The sequence below is a fragment of the Oncorhynchus tshawytscha genome, linkage group LG02 (genome assembly GCF_018296145.1).
Source record: "Oncorhynchus tshawytscha isolate Ot180627B linkage group LG02, Otsh_v2.0, whole genome shotgun sequence".
NCBI lineage: Eukaryota > Metazoa > Chordata > Actinopteri > Salmoniformes > Salmonidae > Oncorhynchus > Oncorhynchus tshawytscha.
The window spans coordinates 43,577,264-43,590,078 of NC_056430.1; the positions used below are offsets into that span (position 1 = coordinate 43,577,264).

Here is a 12,815-nt window from a genome sequence, read left to right on the forward strand (position 1 = left end):
GACAGACAGACAGACAGACAGACAGACAGACAGACAGACAGACAGACAGACAGACAGACAGACAGACAGACAGACAGACAGACAGACAGACAGACAGACAGACAGACAGACAGACAGACAGACAGACAGACAGACAGACAGACAGACAGGCAGGCAGAAGTGTAACCTTAACAAACCCCACAGTATGCATTGTTTTATTAACCCTAAAATATAACAATCTCTCTATGTGCCACAATCAGAAAGAGATAAGAGACAGAGAGAGAGAGAGGAATAGAGAGAGACTTTGAGAGAGGGGGGGGAGAAAGAGAGAGTGACAGAGAGAAATAGGGAGAGAGCCTTACAGTTGAGATTACAATCCACGACTAACACACACACACACACACACACATCTGGACAGTCAGTGAAGCTACGTATGTAGGTTATCACCATGCTGTCTGGGGCTTTTAGCATGTGTGTTACAGTAGACTATGCTACGGAGTGTAAATGTTTGATAGTGTGTCTTACAGTAGAAGCCGTATACTAGGGGGCTTTGAGTATAAATAACACAAACATACACAACACATGGACAACACACACACACAGACTGAGTAATGTAGGTTAAGCACTTGGCTCACAGGCACAACATATGCATCCCATGGGAACAGACTTCCTGTTCTTCTCATTCATTCCCTTCTCCTCTCCTCTCCTCTCCTCAACAATTCCTTCCTCCTTTCATCTTTTCTGTTGCTGCGGGTTACCTGGCTATATCAGGGGGTTGCCAGGTAATGAGAGTTATGAGTAATGAGAGTTACCTTCCTGTGTTCCCTGACACACAAAATATTCTCTAGAAGATGCTAGAACAAGAACATTCAGTGAGGAACATTCAGTAAGGAACATTCAGTAAGGAACATTCACTAAGGAACATTCACTAAGGAACATTCACTAAGGAACATTCTCTAAGGAACATTCTCTAAGGAACATTAACTAAGGAACATTCAGTGCAACTCAGAAGCTGCCGGTCAGTTAAAGCTCTAACGTGGGCTTTTCCTCTGACTGGCCTTTTTGTTGCATATGTTTTTTTTATTCTGCTGATGGTTTTATCAGACAACACACACATGTGCACGCACAGACGCACACACACACACACACAAGCGACCAGTTTGATGGGACGGAAACGCTTAGCGGGTGTTGTGACACAAACACACACACGGTGAAAAGCTTAACTTTATATGACAGAAGAGGAGAGTCCTCAGCGGCAAAAATCTGTTATATAAAAAACTGGGGTTAGAATGGCAGGGATGGAGAGGCAGGGATGGAGAGGCAGGGATGGAGAGGCAGTGATGGAGAGGGAGGGATGGAGAGGCAGGGATGGAGAGGGAGGGATGGAGAGGCAGGGATGGAGAGGGAGGGATGGAGAGGCAGGGATGGAGAGGCAGGGATGGAGAGGGAGGGATGGAGAGGCAGGGATGGAGAGGCAGGGATGGAGAGGGAGGGATGGAGAGGCAGGGATGGAGAGGGAGGGATGGAGAGGCAGGGATGGAGAGGCAGGGATGGAGAGGCAAGGATGGAGAGGCAGGGATGGAGAGGCAGGGCTGGAGAGGGAGGGATGGAGAGGCAGGGATGGAGAGGGAGGTATGGAGAGGGAGGGATGGAGAGGCAGGGATGGAGAGGGAGGGATGGAGAGGGAGGGATGGAGAGGCAGGGATGGAGAGGCAGGGATGGAGAGGCAGGGATGGAGAGGGAGGGATGGAGAGGGAGGGATGGAGAGGCAGGGATGGAGAGGGAGGGATAGAGAGGCAGGGATGGAGAGGGGAGGGATGGAGAGGCAGGGATGGAGAGGGAGGGATAGAGAGGGGAGGGAAAACAAGGAGAGGGATATGTGGCGAGGCGGGTGATAAAATAAAGGGTTAGAGGAGGCAATTGAAAGAGAGAGAGAGAGAGACGTGAACTCTCACACAGACATACAAACACATGAACAAAACATGCCTACAATATCCTGTGGCCATGCAATACACCATATCACTGTGACAAATTGAGTCCCAGTATACCTTAGACACTATGCACACTGGACTGACATCTACGGTCTCTTTCCCATGTCTATTGAAGAGAAAAAGGGCCAGTCCTATAGTGAGAATATGTTTGCATCTGCCCCCAAGGGTAGTTGAGATGGGGGGATGGAGGAATGGAGAGAAGGGTGAGCAGAGAAGGGGGGGGGTTGATTTGAAGGCTCCAGTCCAAATATTAACAGTGAAAGGCCATCTGTATCCATTAGGCCTCTCCCCTCCTCTGTCTCTCTCTCTCTCTCTCTCTCTCTCTCTCTCTCTCTCTCTCCCTCGCTGGCTGGCTACATTAACCTCTTCCTCCTACCGCCTAGGAACAAAGGATGAGGCTCTCTTTCTCTTCTCACTCGCACTCTCTCCCGTCTCTCTCTCGCCCCTCTCTTTCTCTCCCCTCTCTTTATCTCCCCCCCTCTCTCTCCTCTCCTTTTTCTCCCCCATCTGTCTCTCTCTCCACTCTCCCCCTTCTTTCTCTCCCCCTCTCTTTCTCCCCCGCTCTCTCCACTCTTTCTCTCCCTCACTTTCACACTGTGTACCATAGGCTGACCCACTACTCCCAATGTACGCAATAACCCTCCACAGACACACACAGTGTCTAAGAACCCCTCCCCACACACTCACACACGGACACAAACACACACATGGACATGCAGTGAGACACACATACACTACCCCATTGTGCAGTGCACACACAACCCTCTACCATGTCAGTCCTAAACCTGGCCCAGCCATGCTCTTGTTCCTGCGTGTTACTTGATGAATTGGAAAACATAGGACAAGGAACCCTGTGATTGTGAATGATTCCAAAGCCGGATTGATATGGTCAATTGCCAGCGCTTGTTCATTATTGTGGTGGTGGTATCAGTGCTCCATGTGCAACGTCCACCCTACCTTGGACTAACGTCATTATTGAGTTTGATGGACAGACAAGTATGACCATTAGTATATGCATACAAATGTGAGCGCATGTGTGTGTAGGTACAGTGGGGCAAAAAAGTATTTAGTCAGCCACCAATTGTGCAAGTTCTCCCACTTAAAAAGAGGAGAGAGGCCTGTAATTTTCATCATAGGTACACTTCAACTATGACAGACAAAATTAGAAAAAAAATCCAGAAAATCACATTGTAGGATTTTTTATGAATTTATTTGCAAATTATGGTGGAAAATAAGTATTTGGTCAATAACAAAAGTTTATCTCAATACTTTGTTATATACCCTTTGTTGGCAATGACAGAGGTCAAATGTTTTCTATAAGTCTTCGCAAGGTTTTCACACACTGTTGCTGGTATTTTGGTCCATTCCTCCATGCAGATCTCCTCTAGAGCAGTGATGTTATGGGGCTGTTGCTGGGCAACATGGACTTTCAACTCCCTCCAAAGATTTTCTATGGGGTTGAGATCTGGAGACTGGCTAGGCTACTCCAGGACCTTGAAATGCTTCTTACGGAGCCACTCCTTCGTTGCGCCCGGGCGGTGTGTTTGGGATCATTGTCATGCTGAAAGACCCAGCCACGTTTCATCTTCAATGCCCTTGCTGATGGAAGGAGGTTTTCACTCAAAATCTCATGATACATGGCCCCATTCATTCTTTCTTTTACACGGATCAGTCGTCCTGGTCCCTTTGCAGAAAAACAGCCCCAAAGCATGATGTTTCCACCCCCATGCTTCACAGTAGGTATGGTGTTCTTTGGATGCAATTCAGCATTCTTTGTCCTCCAAACACGACGAGTTGAGTTTTTACCAAAAAGTTATATTTTGGTTTCATCTGACCATATGACATTCTCCCAATCTTCTTCTGGATCATCCAAATGCTTTCTAGCAAACTTCAGACGGGCCTGGACATGTACTGGCTTAAGCAGGGGGACACGTCTGGCACTGCAGGATTTGAGTCCCTGGCGGCGTAGTGTGTTACTGATGGTAGGCTTTGTTACTTTGGTCCCAGCTCTCTGCAGGTCATTCACTAGGTCCCCCCGTGTGGTTCTGGGATTTTTGCTCACCGTTCTTGTGATCATTTTGACCCCACGGGGTGAGATCTTGCGTGGACCCCCAGATCGAGGGAGATTATCAGTGGTCTTGTATGTCTTCCATTTCCTAATATTTGCTCCCACAGTTGATTTCTTCAAACCAAGCTGCTTACCTATTGCAGTTTCAGTCTTCCCAGCCTGGTGCAGGTCTACAATTTTGTTTCTGGTGTCCATTGACAGCTCTTTAGTCTTGGCCATAGTGGAGTTTGGAGTGTGACTGTTTGAGGTTGTGGACAGGTGTCTTTTATACTGATAACAAGTTCAAACAGGTGCCATTAATACAGGTAACGAGTGGAGGACAGAGGAGCCTCTTAAATAATAAGTTACAGGTCTGTGAGAGCCACAAATCTTGCTTGTTTGTAGGTGACCAAATACTTATTTTCCACCATAATTTGCAAATACATTCATTAAAAATCCTACAATGTGATTTTCTGGATTTTTTTTCTTCTAATTTTGTCTGTCATAGTTTAAGTGTACCTATGATGAAAATTACAGGCCTCTCTCATCTTTTTAAGTGGGAGAACTTGCACAATTGGTGGCTGACTAAATACTTTTTTGCCCCACTGTATGTCTGCTTGATTATGCACAAGTGTGTGTGTGTTGATTTTCTTGTGTGTGTCTGTTTTCGTGCGGGTGTCTGTTTTTGTGTGTGTGTCTGTTTTCGTGCGTGTGTCTGTTTTCGTGTGTCTGTTTTTTCATGGGTCTGTTTTCATGTCTTCCATGTCTCTGTCCATGTCCATGTCTGTTTTCGTGTGTCTGTTTTCTGGTGTGTGTTAACCTGCCGATGGATTTTTGTCTCTTCCAATAATCGTTGTCTTTCCCAGTGTGTTTGGTGTGTGTGTGTGCGTGTGCGTGTGTGTGTGTGTCTGAATAACGGTCAGCTAAGGAGAGTTCTGACACAAAGAACTCTCATCTGTCTGACAACAGCTCGAAGCTGGAACACCGCTGACATCACAGAACACACACACAAACACCAAGACAGCAGCATCACCACATTGCCAAACACACTGGGAGAGTCAAGAAGCCATAGGCAGATTACTGTAACACACACACACACACAGAACCACACACTCATGTGCACACACTTACGGGGGAGTGGTATGACAATGGCATCACCAGGTTTCTAACAGAGACAGATGGAGTAGCCATAGATAGTACACACTGATCACAGGGGGCCGGCGAGGGGAGGACGGCTCATAATAATGGCTGGAACGAAGTAAATGGAATGGTATCAAACATGGAACCATGTATTTGATCAGTTCGGTACCATTCCATGTACTCTGTTCCAGCCAATACTAAGCCCTTCCTCCACAATTGAGGTGCCACCAACCTTCTGTGACACAGATACACTAGACAGGCAACACACAATCACTCAGTACAGACAGACAAAGTATGAATGACCACTGTTAGAGAGATATGGGCAATGGCAATGGGCAATGGGCAGCAGCGACATATACACTAGACTGATATGGTTGACAGAGGTAGCATATAGCCTGTGGTCCCAAAGACATGATCAATAACAGCAATCAAACTGTGTCAGACGGACCGATCAGTGCGTGTGGCAGTATTTTTCAGCGCACACACTGTTATTCTTCATTTTAACCAGCGCACGGATCATGATGAGTGTCCTTTCTACCTCACAAAGCTTAGAACACAGCAGAACACCCTTCCAACAACGGAGCACCAGACAAATCTGAGAAGGCAGTAATTAGACAGGCACCTGGGCTGCATCAATGATTTGATGATTGGTTAGGCTCCATTCTGGTTCGTAAAAATGAAACAACTTGCTTTTGTTAAAGACAAACACCACGGGACAAAATGGAACCATGTATGACAACAACAAAAAAACTTTGTCAGCGTTCCTCAAACGAGGATTGTAGAGGATTTTTCATGACCATGAACGAAAACATTATTGTATGATAATATCCCAAATTGTAAAATAAATACAAATAAAATAAAAGCCTTTTTTTCCCCCGCCAAAGCACGGTAGAGTGAACACGCATAACCACAATATCGAAATTATGAATGAAACGTCCATATGCTAACACACACATGAACAGCGGCAAAATAAGAGCTCTGCAAATGAGAACACACACACTTACCATCTCTATGACAGCCTTTGAAACACACATAGTGGCGCACTCTAACAAAAGCATCTTTCCGCCGGGCACAGACAGCACAGACGCACAGACAGCACAGACAGCACAGACAGCACAGACAGCACAGCACACACACACACACACACACACACACACACACACACAAACACACACACACCTCTGAAGAGAGACAGATTACCGATCAGTGGAGGGTATCTGACCAGGTGAAATTGTGCTCCCCTAGAGAACACTGCTTCCCCATCACAGGAAGTCCTAGTCTGGTCCTCTGGGCTCAGTGTTACGTCACGAAACGTCCCCCCTGGTACATCCAGATCCAGGAAATAAAACCGCCTGACAGATCCAGTCACACAGGAAGAAACAGAACACAGGGCAAGTTGATTTGATAATGCTACAGAAAGACTGATGCCTCCTCTCTCCTTCACACTCTATTTTCTCTCTCTCTCTCTCTCTCTCTCTCTCTCTCTCTCTCTCTCTCTCTCTCTCTTTCTCTCTCTCTCTCTCTCTTTCTCTGTCTGTTTCTGTCCTCGCTCTAGCTCGTTCCACATCCACACATCCACACAAACACACTCACAAATACAGATCCTCCATCTGCTGCCGCCCCCTTGCCTTCTCCCTGCCCACCTCATGAATTATTAATGAGCCCCTCCCCCACGCTTGCTCAGAAACACACGCGTTCACACACATACTCACACACACACACACATAGAAAGAGACATATAAACACACACATTGACACAAACTCACACATGTGCATGCACTATCACACACACACAGCCAAAACCAGTCAAAGACACAAAAATACATCTACACACAAGCACGCTCAAGCACACACACGCATACATAGTCAAAGACATAAAAGTGCAAACACACACGTCATCCATGCGTGAACACACATGCAGAGCACACTCGCACGTATAAGACACAGTCAATCGTGCATGAACACACACACACACACACATCACAAACACACACACACACCCAGGCTCGTCCATGCGTACTGCTCTGAGGCGTAGCTGCTGATGTAGCACACCGAGGTAGACCCTTAGCTGGGGAGGCTTACATGGTTCGTATGGTCGACCCTGACACGGCTGGACGTGGGGTCAGGCGGCCAGAGATAGAGGGAGCGTGTGGTGTGTGTTTCTCAGGAGAGAGTGTGTGCACACGTGCGGGGTCCTGGGTGCGTGTGTGTGTAGAAGGGGCAGTTAGGGCGAAGAATGTGTGTGTTTGGGTGTGTGTGTTTGGGTATTCTGTTGAGTAAGGGGGTGGGAGTTATCTAAGCATAGAGGCCATAGGGGCATGTTAAATATCCCCAACAGTGTCTTGAGTAGGCTGGGGGTCACAGAGGAGCAGCAAGATGAGAGGGGGACGGGGAGGGGGTGTAAAGAAAGCAATAGTGTGTTGTTTAATCAGATTGGAGGGTGAAGGAGATTGGGGGGGGTGAAGGTGTAGAAATCCCCTTGTGGCGTCTGGGTTTGACCTCCTCACCTCCCATCTGCCTACCGCTCGCTCAGCCCATCCTCACCCAATCAACCGCTCCGGAACACCCTTACCCAACCAATCAATAACCCCCACCCCACTAGTAACACACTAAGTCGCTAACCTAACAACAGCCCACCTCCAACCACAACACCCCACCCCCCACCACACACACACACACACACACACACACATACTTAGAGATATGCACAAACAGAGACACACTTACCCGCGTGCACGGACACAGATACACAAACACACTTTCTCTTGACTGACTGATTCTGTTGCTTCGCACCAGAAACACACACAGGAAGAGACAAACACACTCACAACACACGCCAGAAACTGGCGACGGTGGCTTATAGTATAGAGCTATGGGAGACTGCTTGAGTGTACATCGAAGAGTCCTGATGAAGAAATGCTTTGGTTTGTTTGTTGTGATCACAACCACTTGTTGTAATGTCTATCTTCCTCCAAGAGTTCGTGTCTATCAACAACAGAGTTTAAGAGGCTGTGTAAGTAGCTGATTCACGCTGCAGCTAGAGTGGTGAAATTAGACAGCAGGGGTCGTCTATGATATTAGCGTCTCTCTCTAGCTATGAGGGTGAGATAGATGGAGGATTTACCAAAGAAAGAAGATATATTGGGAGAGAGAGAGAGAGAGAGAGAGAGAGAGAGAGAGAGAGAGAGAGAGAGAGAGAGAGAGAGAGAGAGAGAGAGAGAGAGAGAGAGAGACGAGTCCCACGTCAGAGTTTTATACAGCATAGACAGTATAAATAACGACAGATCTAAAATAACTGGGATAATTAGTGATAATTATCCCAGTTATTGATAATTAGTGATAATTAACTGTGTGGTCGACCCCTTTATCACAAACATGCACATACACACACACGTTACCCCATCCCATGATATCTTCCGGTTATTGAACCCTGTATGGGTCCATTCACCCTGGGCGATTTATACTGCAATTCCCTGTAATCAACAAAGACAAGTCAGTAGACACACACAGACATACACACAACGATCGCAGGCCTCTGAAAGTGGACATAAGTGACTCAGTATTTTCCTCCCATTAATTAGTAAATAAATCAAATGTTCAGATGAGCAGATCAGAGCATCAGAGCATGTTTAGAATGATGATCTGGAACAGAAGAATGCTTCCTGCTTTCCCACTCTGACCTTGTCTGATGACTCAAGTCTTCTTTGGTTCAAGGGGTCAAATGAAAGGAGCGATATATTGAACAGACGTATTATTTATCTGGCTAATAGAAACAGTAAGGTTATTAAAGGTGAACTCTGCGAGTCCCCGGTGCCCTAGTGTCTCTCTCTATCGCTCTCTAGGTCAACAACCAACAGTGGATGAGCAGCACTGGTACAACTTCAGCTCCAGTCATGCCTAGAGGGCCAAAACAATCTCTGTCTGCTAGTTCTCACTACTCATTAGCACAGTCAGTGGGGGTCATGTAAAAGAGTTTTGAGCACCTGGGAAAGCTATTTATAGTGTATTCAGAAAGTATTCAAAATTATTATTTTCCTCGTCAATCTACACACAATACCCCATAATGACAAAGTGAAAACAGTTTTTTTTTCTCCTCGGTAAAAGCCACATGACAGCCTGCTTGGAGTTTGCCAAAACGCACTTAAAGGAGCATCATACCCTAGAATACTAAAGGCTGTAATCGCTGCCAAAGGTGCTTCAACAAATTGCTGAGTGAAGGGTCTGAATACGTAGGTAAATGTGATATTCCCCTTTTTTAAATTTGTAATACATTTGCAAAAATGTCTAAAATCCTGTTTTTGCTTCGTCATGATGGGGTATTGTGTGTAGATAAGGAAAACAAACAATTTGATACATTTTAAATGTAACAAAATGTGGGAAAAAGTCTGGTCTGAATACTTCTGAAATGCACGATATATCTAATCCATTATCATTATATTACTGTAGCTCTAGACATCCATTAGCTTCAGGTGTCACATTTGACCATTTCATTCCCTTGGTGAGATCAATGTACAATTGACAGGAGTGTGTATTGTTATTCATGGTTAAAATGGTTGAAAAATGTACAGTAGTATATTGGAGTCCTTGAAAGAAACAAAGAAAAATGTGCTGTAGCCCACACACACACACACACACACACACACACACACACACACCACACACACACACACACACACACACACACAGCTGGTTGTATTCTCTCTGTGGGTCTGTCTAAAAGGCACAGTGGGTTTTCCCTAATGGTGGAGGGAGAATGTATCACATTCCGTCTCTACTGACGTCTGTAGTGTGGGCTCCAGAAGTTATTGGGGTGGTCAATGGGGCTCTGTGTAAAGGGTTTGCATATAGAGAAGAGGGAACACATCGGGGGCAAAGAGACTGAACACCAGTGTCCGAGTGTCCAAGCTTGTTTACTTGTACAGTACGTACAAGTCTAGCAAAGAAGCCAAGGCGTGCGTGCGTGCACACACACACTCACACACACACTCTCACATACTCACACACACGCACTCATACACACACACACTCATACACACACTCACACACACACACTCACATACTCACACACACACACACACACACTCACACTCACACACACACACACACACACACACACACACACACACACACACACACACACACACACACACACTCACACTCACACTCACACACACACACACACACACACACACACACACACACACACACTCACACACACACAGACAGATGGTTGAACATAAAAGGCCCCTTGTCTCATTGGCATCAGGTACCACGCTAATTGAGCTGTTTAAATATTTAAAGCGACAGAGAGAGGGAATAAAAGAACAGAGGGAGGGGGTAGCCTAAAATGAGGGAGGGTGAGAGGCAGAGGAGGATAGAGGGGAGAAAGAGAGACGAGTCCGAAATCAGGGTTTTAGAGGAATAGAGAGCCCCTTGTTGTTTTCGCGCAGAGAGAAAGAGATAGAATCGAGACATGATCATGGAAAACAAGCTATAAAGAGAACAGAGATGAGAGGGAGAAAAACAAAAATTTGGAGCACTAGCTAACAGCATTACATGGTGTTTAACCCGGCTGGACCCCTGGAGCGGAACACAGTGATAAACAGTATGTCCCAGAATCTCTAGAATCTCCCAGTATCTCTCAACTGGACAGAGAGGGGCTTCATTAGCAACTAACAACGGGGTTAGGAGATGTGTTTGTGTGTGTGTGTGTGTGTGTGTGTGTGTGTGTGTGTGTGTGTGTGTGTGTTTGTGTGGCCTGATAACGGCACAAGAGGACTGAAGCATAATTACAAGAATGCTGTGTGAGCACGTGAACCACAAGAGTTTTAGTCACGCTCAGAATTGGCATACACACAAGCTTTATAGCATGACATAACGGGTGTCTACGCATTCAAGTGCACATCGTTTACTAATGGTGACGCTTGAAACGTTGAACCACAAACTCACCAAAATCCAAATGATGTTTCTACAGCACATGTGTAGCTAGCTGCTCAAGGCTACTGTGACTATGACTGACTGTCAAAACATTTACACAACATTGACGGTTTAAATAAGCATAAAACATGAGGCATTTTGCCTAGACTCAGTGACACACTGAATTCCAACAAGATCTCGGAGTTTCCCGCATTATCGATGAACGATCTAATTTTGAATTTTCATTCATTCCTCGTGGTTACAGGGTTTAAACAGAAACAAATGAAAGGTTGACAGTTTAGGCATGAATTCCGAGTGGTTAAGGTTAGGGCTATGGTTTGGGGTGGTCTTAAAACAAAAGAATTAAGAACAAGGCATTGTTTCCATCAACTGTTAGCAAGTATTCTCATGGCTTGATAGAGCATTGTGACCTGAGGTCTAAGCTGCATGTTCCGAGCATCATGAGTTTGCGCTCAGTGCTGGGCATTTGTTTTCAAAAATGTTTGTGCGCGCCGAGGAAGGCATATATTAACATTTTCGGGGCCTTTTCAAACGTCCGAAATCGAAGTCTATTTCTAGTGATCAGGCTGCTGAATTCAGGGTTGGGTAAATCCATTTGAATTCAATCACTTTTTGACAGCAGCCCCTTTGATTTGAACAAAACCCTCCGTACATATTTGCCCATTGTAGGATTACTCAGAAAGTGACTTTTTGGACCTGAATGACAAAACATTCAAGAGATTAAAGTGCTCAAAGTTGACCCGTTTTGCATACCCGTTTTGCATACCCCGCCTTACCATGAGACATCCTTGTCTTCATCGCTGGAAAAGATAGACAGTGGGAAATGATATCATTTAAAAGCTTAAGAAACAGGGTTGTCAAACTATTTCATGATTTGCTGAAAAAAAAAAAAGTTTTACCATTAAAGAGATTAAAGTCAATTTGACTTCATCTGAGGTTTCTGTGTTTTTGTGCCCGTCAGCGGTTGAGACACGACATGCCCTTGAATACAGGGCGGGTGTCGTGTTTAGGCTGATAAATGAACTAAAATGGGAATCAAATTGAAACTTTCAAATGATACCAACAAAACGGTTGGAGGTCCAGACGTAAGTAAATGATGTAATTGGGGCCATCTTTGTGGTAGCAATTAGAAACTTACAATTTCAACTCAATTCACATTTGAATGGTGTACCAGATAAATTGGTCTGAAGGGATAGGTCCATTCTATGAATTGCATTTCTATGATTGAAATGGGTCGATTTGAGCACCTCTGTCTCTTAATGTTTTGGCATTCAGGTGTAAAAAAGTCACTTTCTGACCACTGCTTCCACGGGCAGACATGTAGGGAGTGTTTTGTTTCAAAACAATGGGATGTTGTCAAAAAAGGGATTGAATTCAAATGGATTTACCCTGTGTGATGGCTTGCCGTGTAACATCTAGGCTAACTGGTAGGTGTGTGGCTGCAGTATGTGGTTGTATATCATTTTAAAGGACGTGTTAAATGAATGGTCATTTGTTGAAGTGTGTTATCCTAACATGGCCGCAGCTCCAGTAAGTCTGACTTTAGATCTTTATTGCGTGTAGGCCATTCCAAATAGCCAGCACACAGCCAGAGATGAAACAGCATCACTAACTAGCGTGCAGCACTGTCACCCCAGGACACTGACCTCCAGGGCAGCAGGTGACAGGTCAGTGGGCTGAGCCCAGAGTAGAGAGCCCTAGGTGGGGCTGCTGGGCAGCTG

The 12,815-nt window shown here is 45.5% G+C and overlaps 1 protein-coding gene across 17 annotated transcripts in view; it reads right to left on the reverse strand.

Moving 5' to 3' along the window:
• LOC112244826 (neurofascin-like) overlaps nucleotides 1-12,815 on the reverse strand; it is a 158,300-nt gene that overhangs the window by 93,774 nt on the left and 51,711 nt on the right. For 13 of the 17 annotated variants that reach the window (XR_006079068.1, XR_006079070.1, XR_006079072.1 and 10 more), the window contains exon 1: nucleotides 6,358-6,653. The exons of 2 other annotated variants lie outside the window; for them this stretch is intronic. The gene's annotated coding sequence lies outside the window, so the exon portion shown is untranslated. Of the gene's footprint in view, nucleotides 1-6,161; nucleotides 6,244-6,336; nucleotides 6,654-12,815 lie in introns of those variants that run through there. 2 more of the 17 variants (XM_042299263.1, XM_042299269.1) reach the window with 2 other exon arrangements.